This window comes from Drosophila santomea, chromosome 3L (genome assembly GCF_016746245.2).
Source record: "Drosophila santomea strain STO CAGO 1482 chromosome 3L, Prin_Dsan_1.1, whole genome shotgun sequence".
NCBI lineage: Eukaryota > Metazoa > Arthropoda > Insecta > Diptera > Drosophilidae > Drosophila > Drosophila santomea.
Window position 1 is genome coordinate 2,841,075 of NC_053018.2, and position 12,899 is coordinate 2,853,973.

Sequence of the window (12,899 nt, forward strand, 5' to 3'; positions counted from 1 at the left end):
CACCATCCTTGGATATTTGGGTTTTTCGGGAAAGAAAGAAAACACATGTGTGTGTCGCCACAGTACAGTGTGTTTTGGTTTTTCTCGGCCGCCCAAGTAGACGGCGCGTAGTTTTTCACTTTGACGGGAGTTTTCCTTTCGGTCGTCACCTCACACTCATTTCTAATTGTGATTCGTAGGAAGTAAGTTGTCTAGTGCAAAATATATATTCAAATAAAATAGTTATAAATCGGAACACACAACAATAAAATACAAGCAAACACCACCAAATATCGGAAAAGAAAATAATAGAAAAGAGAGCAAATAATAAAATTACGAAAGAACCCAAGAGAATATCACGCTAAAACCCGTCATCCTCCCATCGTATTTGGTCTTCTGGTTCTTGTTCATCACCAACGTCCGTTAAGAACCACGCATCGATATTGAATAATCTGTGGATATTGAGATACATATACACGTACGTATCGAATCTAGGATAAACGCTCACCAGCACGGATATTAATGATACGCAACGGATGTAACTGTAAACTGTGTCCCCTCTCACGTAAGAAGTAACGTAACGCAGCCTGTGGAAACAACGTAGCTTGGACGCAATCGGGAAAATCTCCACGGAGGACGCAGCTAACGGTGAGTTTTCCTGAAGACAGATGAAGTGTGGGGTGGGGGTACTTTTAGTGGGGGGAATGTCACTCGCAGGGAAAATGAAAAATGCCAGGCGAAAATTCTTGGCCATGCAACTCGTTTAGCCGCTCTCCCTCTTTCGCTCCCGTGTGCTCTTATGTGTGTGTGTTTATGCAGCGGAAAACGTGTATTCTTGAGAAAAACCAGAAAATCGAAACCCGGAATTGGGTCAGTATGTCACACGCCGTCCCGCTCCCACCAATTCCAATTCCGATTCCGATTCGAGCTGCTAGTCTGGCTAAAAACTCTGGCTAAAACGTGTTTCGTGCTTAGTCAATTTGTTCTTTTTCATCTAGTCGCAGCTGCCTCTGCTTCAGCCGCAGTCGCAGTCGCTGCCTCAGTCGACGTCGCTGCTCGGCCACTTGACTAAAAGCGGCCTAAACAGCATCGCCTCCAGAATGCCTAAAAAACAAAACAACAACAAGCACGGCCAATGCACGTGTGCGAAAGAGAGGGCGGCGGAAGGTGGGAAAAAGACAGAATGTCTGTCACCCGCGCGACCGACTTAAATACCCTGTACTTAGGTGGGGGGATGTGATAGAACAGCTTATGATTATAGATCCTACACAATAAAACCTTTCGTAACAAAATATAGTTATTTAAACCAATATTTGTCAGCATAATAAATAGATTTTTGGTAGGCATTAATTTGGAAATGTATTTGAACGATTTTTCTGTAGCAAATTAACATTATTTTGAAATTGCTGTATTCTATCACGAGTAATAACTTACTTTTTAAACTTACATATTCACGTACACACGTACTTTCATATATGTATGTATGTGCTGAGTAGCTCCTATTCGGCAGCTTATCTTTTGGTAATGTAAAATGATAAATGGCCCGCTCTCTGGCTGTCGTTGCTAGTCTGCCTCTCTCTAGTTTTTCGGCCACTCGCTTCACTTGATCTTGCACTCGGATTTCGACCGAGGTGCAGTTGACAGCGCTGCCGGCGGCGACTGCGACTGCGGCAGCGGCGCTTTTACCTTGAGCACTTGTCGCAGCCACTGCCCCCTTCGCCCTGCGCCCGCCCACCGCCTCACACGCCGTTTGAATTTGAACTTCTGAAAAAGCCAACACCTTTCGAAATTGTAGACACTTTTATTTCTTTTTCTTTCGCCTCCGAGCAGCGGCGTTTTTATACATATTTCTGATGTTTGCTAATAAAATTATTACGACTTGGCCGACAGCGGCTGCTAATGCGTTTTAAGGTCGCCGCCGCTGCTCTTGTTGATTTTGACCCAATAAAAAATATGTGATGAGATGGCTCGCTTAGATTTCGCGGTCCATTTAACATGTGTCCATTGGCCCAGGATCCGATTTGATTTATTTCAAAGTTATTTATTATACAGCCAGGCGCAAAACAAAACAAACAAACAAACAAACATGAAAGGGGAAAATGGGAGAAAAATGGCAGACAGCTGGTGTTCATTTTCCGGGATGCGAAAAAGGGATTGGATTGGGAAAGTGCACTGAAAAAACCAGTGTAGAAGTAAAGCTTGGAATACTTACGTGGTCATAATTTATTAGTTTAAGGTTTACATATTTATTATATATCATATATCATATCATATTTCTTAATATTCCAATTTTGTTGCACCTTAAGAATCTTGTGCTACGATAAATATTCGAGTACAGTTCAAATGGATAAGCGCAATATACTGCTTTTGTGCTTGAGATAAATGTAAAACTGCTTATAGGTGGAAATTTATTCTAGGCAAGGTGAAGAGCACCGCAAATCCAAATACGTATCCAAAAACAACTCCCCAGATGATCCATCATTACATCATAAGCGTTGCGAATTCATGACTAATGGCCCATGATTTCTCTCTCTGTGGGGAATACGCGACGCGGGATAGGGATAACAACGCGGAAGAGGCTCCATTATGGGTTGCTGGTTTACTAGTTAACTGGGCCCCAGCCAAGGGAGCGAAAGGGAAAGGTGGCGAGTGGGATAGGGATAGGGAGAAGTAGAGAGCGAGAGAGCCAGGGGTAATTGCGGGGAGTGGGTGGTGTGGGGGGTGGGTGGTGACACTGACAGTGGAACACCTTCGTCATCGTCAAACATTCGGGCTGTATAAGAGCAATAAATAATGCACACGAAGAGCAGTGATGAGAGCCTCAGATATGGCAAAATATCGGGCGAGAGTTTCGAGAGAGAAAGCAGAGAGAAATTGCGATTGGGGGGAGTGCGAAAGAGATTCGCTTTGGGGGGTGGCTTGCTTGTGTTTGATTTTTGCACTTAAGAGCGCAAAAAGTGGCTTTGATTTTCCGCCTGCCCTTCTGCTTCTCTGCTCTTCTCACGCAGTTTGAGGCATGCCAACTTTGTTGGGCGACTTGACCAACCAACCCCCAGGAGGGAATTCCCAACTTGGCTCATTAAATTGATAACGTTAAGTGTACGGTATTTAATGTGGTTTTCGGCGGACACAAACAAGGGTATGCGATATAACTGACACAAAAGTGTATGAATTTCTCACTATATCATTAAATAACTTTAATATGTAGTTCCAACTGTAATGGAAACGATTTAAAAATTTTAATTTGAAATACAAGTAAAGTGCGAAATACTTTAGCTAATTTTAGTTGTCGTGGCACTTAAATATCATAAATAAGCACCATCATTTGTCAAAGTTTCTTGTAGTGCATATATTCTTCCCAGAGAGCATCCACTCGAAAATATTTCCGTTTTCTTGGCAACATTGTTGTTGTTGGCGGTGGGTGAGTGGGCGGAAGAGTGGGTGTTGCGTGGGCAGTCGCCCCACATTTGCATGTTCCCAACACACATTCGCGGCACAAATTTTCTCGCTTCTCTGCGCCTCTCGCGCGCCTCTCTCCTGCCGCTCTTCCCTCTCTGGATGCTCTCTGGATGGATGCCCAAGTATATAGCCCGAGTTCCAATTGGGATAGGGATGCGAAGGCTATAGCGCTAACCTATATAATTTTTTTGTTCCGCTTCTAACAACAAGCACATCCTCTCGTGCTCCAACCAAAAAATAAAAGAAAAGGGAAGGAAATCAAAAACTCTGGCAGTTGAAGGTTCTTTTTTTGCTACACACAATTTTAAAGCAGTTGCTGGCTGATTTTCATATATATTTTTCCACGATTGTGGGGCAGAGCGCAGCGTTTTTTGCTTTGCTTCTGGCTTTGAATTTAATGTTAAGTATACGCATCAGTGAACTCAATTTAATTATCATGATTGTTTCGTCCGCTGCCTGTCTTTGCTTTCGCTTTGCAGCGCCGTTGATGAAATTCAAATTTTCCAACTTCACAAACAGACGCTTCTCGCAATTTTCCAACGTGTTTTCCGCTTTTTCTCAGCTTTTTTTTTTTTTCTTTATTAAGCTTATGTAAGTGAAGCGCTGAGAGCTGATAAAAATGAAATGAAAAAAAATTACCTAGCTGGCCATAATTACGAGCTTTAGATTCGCTTGCCCTTCGTCCATTTTTTATCAGTGGCGTTATTTATGCGTCCTCCCACAATGACAAAGTTTCACGGAGTGGGTGGTGGTGGGGGGTGCGCCTTTGATAGACAACAATTGAGCATTTGAAGTGCAGCGTAGCGCAAAGAGAGCTCAAAAGTGGAAAATATATGGAAAAACAAAACTGAGCCGAACTGAACTTAACTGAACGGACTGCCATTCGCGTCGCAGCCGAAAACCCAAACGAAAAGCAATTAAGTTGCCTCGGATCATTGCACAATAAGTAAAGAATCAAAAAACTCGAAACATAACTGTGTTTGCCCGTCCAGCCAAAACCGTTGACGTCGCTGCCAACTTCGCAGTCGCTGCCGGCGCTGCACACTGCTTTCGGCCCCATACGTATGAATAACAATAGGGCCGGTTGGTTGATCGGCCAGAACCCAACGAATTCGGCTAATTAGTCTTAGAACTGGAAGCCCCAAAAAATAGGTGTTGCTCAACACGCCTATTGGCCTGGTTTTTAAACAAAGCAGATGCCAAACAATTCGCAGTTTTATCGATTAAATGGCTTTATTTATGGCATTACGATTTAAATACAAATTTAGGAATTTTAAAAAGAGGGGACAGAAAATAAGGGTATATTTTCTTATTGAGTGAGATATGGAATAAATTCTAAATCAATAGAAAGCACTTAGTTTCCAGCTGGACTTGTGCCCCCAAGCATTCCCAATTGGCATTTGCCGAAGCAAAGGCACAGTGCCAATCAGATAATCGCAACCTTAACCGTTATTAGATCACTGTACAGCTGCGTCGCAGTCGCTGTCTCTTTCTATGGCGACAGCAACTCTAATCGGAACGGGAGATTGTGCGATTGAGAGAGTGGGTTGTTGTGGGCGGTGGGCGGTTGTGGGCAGTGGGAGGTGTGTTTAATAAATAGGCCAAATATGTAATATTGCTAAAATGTGTTTATTGTAATCTTTTCCACCCACACAAACACACACATCCACGCACACTTAAAACAACGCACGTGCATTATTGCATCCCTTGGATTTCGCTGAAAGAGAGCAAGCGCGCGGCAACAAAGAGCGCCAGAGAGAGTGAAGCGTACGGTGCTGCCGCAGTCGCTGCCGCCGTCGACGTCGACTGCGCAGTTGGGGGCCCCCAAATCGGGAAACTATATTCGTTCGACGCTGAGTCGTTGTTCTACCGTCGTTGAGATTGCAACACTTCTCGATTTCGGGCTTTCGGAATTACATATACAAAATAACAGAAATTCGCCGTTGCCGCCGCTCTCCGCTTATTTTCGGCCAAAATACACAACGCTCGCGTCGCACGTAAAGTAAAAAAAAAAAAAAAAGAGTTCTACATTTTATAACGCTGTGTGCATGTGTGTGTGTGTGCGTGTGCTAGTTTTTCATGCGTTTTCTGCCGCTGCAACAACAATTAACAACAATAACGACAACAAACAGTTACCACATCGCCTGCCCTCTCTTTCTGCCACCACTCTCTCCCTGTCTCTCTTTCAAGCGCTTTTTAAACTGCTACCATGTATTTTTAAACTGCGTTTTTTTCGCCAAAAAACCCATAAAAAATATAAAAACAAAACAAGAGGGAAATGTAAAAAAGCAAGATTTTTATGTGCTGGCCGCTGACAAAAGTCAACGACAACTATTTTGGCCCGAAACAAGGCAAAAGGTTGATGTGTTAGCCATAATAAAAGCTGTACGTTTGTATGTATCAAAAAATATGTGTGTGTGTGTGTGGAAAATCGTGTGAGAACGTACTTGATTTTGGGCTCACAAGGCGGCAGTTTGGATTTTTCGCCAGAAAAACAAATTATTATGGCCAGAAGGAGAGTTTTGTTGGCCAGAAGGAGGGAGAATGTGTTTTTTTATGCGTGACATATACCACTTGGTTTCTTGTTTATTGTTGTTATTGTAACTGCTGGTGTTTTTTTTTTATGGTGTTTTTGGCCAGCATTTTTTGTGTATACCAAACCATGGACAAAATCCGCCCACTTCCGCTTTCTCCTTGACTTCACCATCCTTACTTCTCCGTACTTCATACTCCGTACTGTCCCTTTATAATCTCCGCCTGTCCTGCCTCTCCTCCCCTTTTGGCCACCTTCAAAAAAATAGTCACAACCATATCAACGAATCTCTCTCGCTCGTTTTCTACCCCCGAACTATGACATTCGCCTCCCCCGCATTTTCCTCCTCGTGTGTTGCCTTTTTCGCACACGTTGCGTATACGTAATGGCCATAAACAACAACAAATACAGGAGCAGCAGCAGCAGCAGCCGCAATAGCAGGAAACTCGCATAGTTACAACCCTTTGCCCACATTTCCCAACCCAAACCCAAGCAGAGCTGCCTCACAGTTTTCCCATTCAATGTGCGGCAGAGAAAGCCAGGGCATTTGTTTATTCAAATTTTTCCTGGTTGGCCTTTTCAACTGCCATTTGATGAGTGGCTAAACGATATGGCAAACAACACCAGCCATCCAAATAAAAAAAAAACAACAAGTAAATACCAGGAAAGCCAGATCTAAATCGCACTATTCAATTTGCCTTGCAGTAGCCCAGCTGAAAAACGAGAGCATCAAATCATCGAAAAGTGATAAAAACCTAATTATGCAAAATAATTGTTGAAATTCACAAAGCGCAAACGTTCCGCAACAAAACAGGTGCTAATTTATATCTTTAAAGATCCAATTGTTAAGTTTGAACAACGGCGAAAAGCAACCGCAATCCAGCCAATAAGTGAATCAAAGTCAAAAACGAGAGAAATCAAATCGAGCGGAAAGTTTTAAACTTGATTTTATTTTTTCGGCTGCTGCAAACGAGACAAGGAAAACGGAAAAGAGGTAAAATATATATACATATGTGTAATGTATTTTTAGTTGCATTCTGTGATGAAATGCTCGGGAATCAAAAAGTCGCATAAAGAACTGTGAAAAATGCCAACGGTTTCGAAATAACCCACGCGACGGATTTACTCGCGAGCATCCTAAGACAAATCTAATTGGTTCTTGGGAAAAGCGGGAAAAGTGACAGGGAAAACAGAGAAGCGAACCAATGGGAAGTGTGTCGCCTGGGGATACAGATTTTTCCTTAAGACATTCAGCTTTGTAGAGGGTGCCCCACCATCCCGATTGATTTGTTTCCCAGCGGAAAAACATTTCAATTAAGTATGCTAAAGGAATTTCCCGAAAAATGTTAGCTGGGTAACATTTTTGGACTGGGATAAAAGTATTGGCACAAATACCCAAACCAAATGTACTACAACTAAGCGATGATCTTTAGATAGATATTAATAATATTAAGGACATTCATAAATTAAAAGATTACAAGCTATGGGATTAATAAATAGTAGTAAACAGGAAGCTAATAGAAACCTATTTACCTCCTCAAGAACAAAATCCCGGCAGGACCATATTTATATTTATTACATTGCTGCTCCCAATGCAATCATAAATTAAAAAATGCAAATTTATTCAACACATCTTCGATATATAATTTTAAATACTATGCTTTTCGCTGTGTAAATTATGAATGAGAAACGCCGCCAGGCGACATTTTCCGAATAGCAAGCATCTTTGGGGTCTTGGGGGAGTATCATTCCGTGATCCAGCTTTTGGAGCCCTCAAGCACTGCTTTAAGCTTTCAATGCCGTAATTCTTATTTTGGCAGTCCGCCTGCCTTTTCGGCTTACATAAATATGTATAAATAAGTATTCCCCACGGCTGTCATGCTGATGCCGAGTTCCATGCCATCCTCCCAGTTCCGAGTAGTTAGCCGAGAGTTGAGTTCCCTGTCTCTGGGACACCCTGTACATAAATCTAAAATTATAATGCGCTCCGCTCTTCAATATTCATTTTCAACCGTGCCCCGTCGCCGCCTTTTTAGCTCTTTTTCCGTCGCCTAGGCCGCAAGTGAATCCTCCGCCTTGTTACTCAAGAGATTTTTCTTTATAAGCGGCGACAACACACACACACACACACAAGCACACACACGCGGGAATGCCAAAAGAGCTAAAGTACTTTTGCCTATATAGTATAGTATGTTTTCATTTAATTTTCTCGCTAAAGATACAAAAATGGCGAAAAGTCTTTTGCTTAGCTGCCATCATTGTCGACAGCTGTTCCAAGGCGAAGAAGAAAGGCATCGGCGGGGGTCCCATTTTTGACGGCGGCTGCCGTTGGCAATAAAAATATATAATATGCCCGCCAGGCGCTCGGCTATCGAAACGATTCGCTGGATATAGCCAGCTATACAGCTACAGCTGGCAAACTAAACTTGGTGCTGGCAGTCTGCGAAGAAGAAAGTCGTAAACGAAGTCAAAGTTCAAGACTAAAAAAGATGGGGCCAAAACGGGGGACGGGGGGCATGCATATATGTATACATGTCGCAGTGGCGGTGGTGGGTTAAGGCCATAAAGAAAATCTGTGTCAAAAGGAAACAAGGCGAGGAAATGCCTTTAAGCTTTGACTTTTCACAAATCAAACTAATCCCCCCGCTATGCGTGATTTCAGCTTTTGCCTACACAATGGAAAAATGGAAAAACCATCTCCAGTTTTCCGACATGGAGTTCTTTGAGATCTTATCTTTACGTTCGTAGTTTCGTGTAGATATTGCCATTGTCTTTCTAATAAATACGTAGATACATTGCTTTTAATGAAGGAGCACATCTTATGGCATTTTGCAGTGCATATGAAACCAAAATTCAGTTATTTAGCTTTCTCTGCAGGGCGACGTTCGTTTTTAGTTTGGGTTCGACGCGTCAGCCCACATGCAAAATGGTCACCAAACGGTAACCAAACTTGCACTCTACCGTGGCGCTGACCATTTGGACCGCAACGCAGGCAGGGCAGGCAGACCCCCAACCGCAAAATCGGACTACAGACTAGAGGAGCACTCTACGGGCTCAGTTGGATTCCGATGGACGCGTACGCATACAGATGCAGATACAAAGCTAGGGGCTGAGATACTACAGCTACAGCTAAAGGCAGCACAGCTACAGATACAGATACAGCTACAGCTACAGATACAGCTACACCATTTGGACACACCCACCTGAATAATCTATATGCTAAGAGGGCCGAGGCCCCATGTCAGCATGTGTGGGTCAACTGCGTGCGGCTTTTATGGCCGCCGTTCGTTGGGGATTTTGAAAAGTGTGGCCATAAATAGAACCGGACTGTGCTGCACGCACTGCTTTGCTCCGATCCGCTCCGCTCTGCTCCCAATTCCAATTGCTCTCCACATCGACGGGCCTCAAACGGAGCAATTATTTTAGCTTTTTGCATATGCTTCGGGGTTCGAACCCACTGGAGCTGCATTGAAGCGAGTCGTGGTTCGGTTCTCTTCCCATTCATTCATTCATTCATCTAACGAGCTGATTCTGTTTTTGTTTTCCACTTTTTTTTTACAACTATTCCGTTTCCACGCTTCATTCATGCATTCGAACAAAAAGTTAATATTAGTTATCTGCATATTTTCACGGTTCTCAAATCGTTTGCACTGCCCACCAGCGGATATGCACACACCAAGACGCAGATAGCGAGATTCAGATACAAAATCAGATACAGATGCATAATGCATATGGAAATTGAGTTTGCGCCACCTGACAAAAGTTTCCACTTGGCTAATGTGAGAACTTTTCGTTCAGCTCCAAAGCAAAGCAATTTGCCATCGCATTTGTGGACAAAGTTTTGATTCTTAACTAGTTTGTTAATTATAGTTTGTTAAAAAGAATGCATACTCTTAAATTGAGTTATCATACACCCAAATTCATCGCTTGAGCAATTAAATACACATTTAAAACATCCTATTTTGTATGGAAAAGGAATTTTAAATTTGGAAGTATCGAACGATCCATTAAATAGTAATAATTTCGGTAGCTGAAGGGAATTTTAAGTGGGGAGAAAAAGTAATTAACAAAGATTTGTTTACTCATCAATTCAGTCGTTCATTCATTGAATTGGTTTCCTGTTCTCACAAGGCTAATTGAGTGTTTTGTTTATTTTGCTTACAACTCAATGATATTAGGCAGCTGCTAATCGACTAAATTTCACGCTGCTCGAAATGATGATTGTTATTCCCCGGGTGAAACTTTCATGGCTTTGTCGCCATCTCTGAAATGCTTGGCCAGGCAATGTAGTTAAGCCAAAAATATCTTCACAAGCACGGCAACTACAATAGCACACACTCAGATACGCAGATACACGAAGCGTACGCTCAGATATTGCTGCACATGCAAATGCAGATACAGATACAGAGCAGACATCGGTTTTATGCGAGTTGGCAACTTGAAATATTTCATTAACTTAAGAGGAAATGCACACATTTGTGTGGGCGCAAATGCCAATGGTTGTATGTATGTTGGCATCTCTCGGATATTTAGGAATTCCCTTATCTAAGTTGCAATTCATGTGCGAATCTCATTTGCATAACTTTAGATGAATTAGTATTTTTCATTTGATTTAGATCCCTTAACTGGGTCGCCAAACGTAGCTTAACTTAATTGAATTTAAGGCGCAATTCGGGCGAAAATGTTGCCAAAAAGAATGCTGTTCAAAACAATACGAAAAAAAATGTTGGTCGCACATTTTTCAAGCATCTAGGCAGCTGCAGATGCAGATACATTCGCGTACTTTCGGATGCAGGTACATAGTATCCGCATGCATATGCATATGGATGAAAGTTCTCAAACGAAATGATTGAAGTGAGTCAAAACCAACAAAAAGCAGAAGCCTGGAGGTGCACTGCCTTTGAGAATGACGTGCTCAGCTGCGCTTTTTCACTTTTACACACAAATACAGTCAACCGAATTCGTGTAGATACGCGAGTGCACTCGGAAAAAGTTTTTAAATTTCTTTTATATTAATCGTATACTACTTGGTTAAAAGTTTTCATATTCAATTATATAAGCTGCTATCACAGTGGGTCAAAGCTATAAAAGTAATGAAAATATAACTAAAGAGAACGTTTATCTTGAAATTGCTTATTTTTCGAGTGCGGGCCTTTATAGCTATCGCCATCTCTTTCGGTCGAGCCATTGTCTGCATTTTCGCATTTTAATTTCATGCTTTTGGCCTAGGAAACTGCGGCAACAAAGGAGGCAGCAGCAGTGGCACATTCAGCTGCGTCTACAGAAATAGTTGTCAGCGTCTTCACGCCCCCAACTATGTATACACATTCACACACACATCCACACACACAATCAGTCAAAGCCCCCCAAAAACCCTCCAATTTGAAAACCCACCCGCCTTTTGAGTCACACTTTTACGTCACTTCTTTTCACTTTTTCTTTTTCGGTGGCCGCCTTTGGCTTTTACATTTCCTTTGCCTTTTCTTTTGCTTTTTGTGTGATTGCATTTTTATGGCTGTCTCCACTTGGAAAGTGCCGAATTTGCATATTTATATTTTGGCAGTTCCACCTGCTTCTTTGGCAAATTGCGTATACGCCCCTTTTGCTGTTTCAAAAATTGTTTTTTAATGACTTAATTTGCTGTAGCATTTAATGGATGGCTTCGCTTCAGCTTTCAGCTTTCGTCCTTCGTCCTTCGTTCTCCGCTTGCGGCTGTATCAAATTCCGCTTAAATCCTTTGTCAGCATAGACAATAATCCGAACTGGAAGGGCATCAGCCATCGCTCATACGCAGCGTTGTCGGTCTCCCGCAGCTGAAGTGGCAATAAATCATCCGACCGAAACTTTTTCCACACCACACACACGCACACACACAAGTACATATAGATTAAAGGACATGAGTTGGCATGAGTTAGATGGGATTTTGTGTATATATACATACATATTTGCTTGAAATTAATTCCAACAGACTTTAAGTTACTGCGACTCGGGGCAAATATTGGACAAGGGCCAGAAATAAAACTAACACAAATAAGAAGTTGGACATTGGCGAAGCACAACACACAGCACAAAAGTTTCATTGTTTCAAACTAGTTTTTGGCTTTGCAAATATATCTGTATATACTACATACATACATATATGTAGTATGTGTCTATGTTTACAGAAAAGAGGATATATGTTAGGGACATATGTGTGAGTGGATTTACTGACACAGTGGCAATTTGTGCTCGCGCTTTTGTAGTTTGGCGTTTCCCTTTTGCTGCTGCCACTGCTGCTGCTGCTGCTTCTGCTGCTTTGGTTGCTCCTTCAGCTTCTGCCGAGGATTATGGATTTTTCTGTGCCACATATACATACGAATCAGGGTGTGGGTGGCATAACGCTGATGTGGGATGGATACCCCGATGGCAGGCCATCAATTTAGCTGCTGAGGCCGCCGAGCCTGCAATGATGACGTTGATGGCAATGATGAAGATATAATGATCATTATGATGTTTGTCTGTTGGTTTGTCTGGCCCTTCGTCTTCTCCTCTGCCCATTATCAAAGCCCAAGCCCAAGCCCATTCCCATCCCCATCACCATCCCCTCGCTCCTACATCCTGGTGTGCTACAATTTCCTTTCACTTGACTGACACCCAAAAGCTTCGTCCTCGCTCGCCGCACTCAAGGATTGTATAACATGTAGGCGAAAGGCAGCCAGCAGTTTTTCCTTCTTTCATTTTTTTTCTCTTATTTTTGCCAGGTGAGGGGATGGGCGCGGGGGGTGCACTTCCACTTCCGGCGCACTGTCAGTCAGTGCATCCTTGGCTGTACGTGTGTGTATCTCTGTGTGTGTGTGTGTGTGTGTGTGTGTGTGTTTGAGCCTGTTTTGCGCTTTCCCGCTTTCCACTTGACTTGGCTCCTCTGACTCTTGCTCTTTCGCTGCCTTCT

The 12,899-nt window shown here is 42.6% G+C and overlaps 1 protein-coding gene across 8 annotated transcripts in view; it reads left to right on the forward strand.

The window, feature by feature from the left end:
• Positions 1 to 149: 149 nt before the first annotated feature.
• The window catches only part of LOC120450295 (protein boule), a 28,114-nt gene continuing 15,364 nt past the window's right edge, over positions 150 to 12,899 (forward strand). For 2 of the 8 annotated variants that reach the window (XM_039633230.2, XM_039633229.2), the window contains exon 1: positions 150 to 627. The gene's annotated coding sequence lies outside the window, so the exon portion shown is untranslated. Of the gene's footprint in view, positions 628 to 5,300; positions 5,441 to 6,676; positions 6,966 to 12,899 lie in introns of those variants that run through there. The other 6 variants (XM_039633227.1, XM_039633231.2, XM_039633226.2 and 3 more) reach the window with 6 other exon arrangements.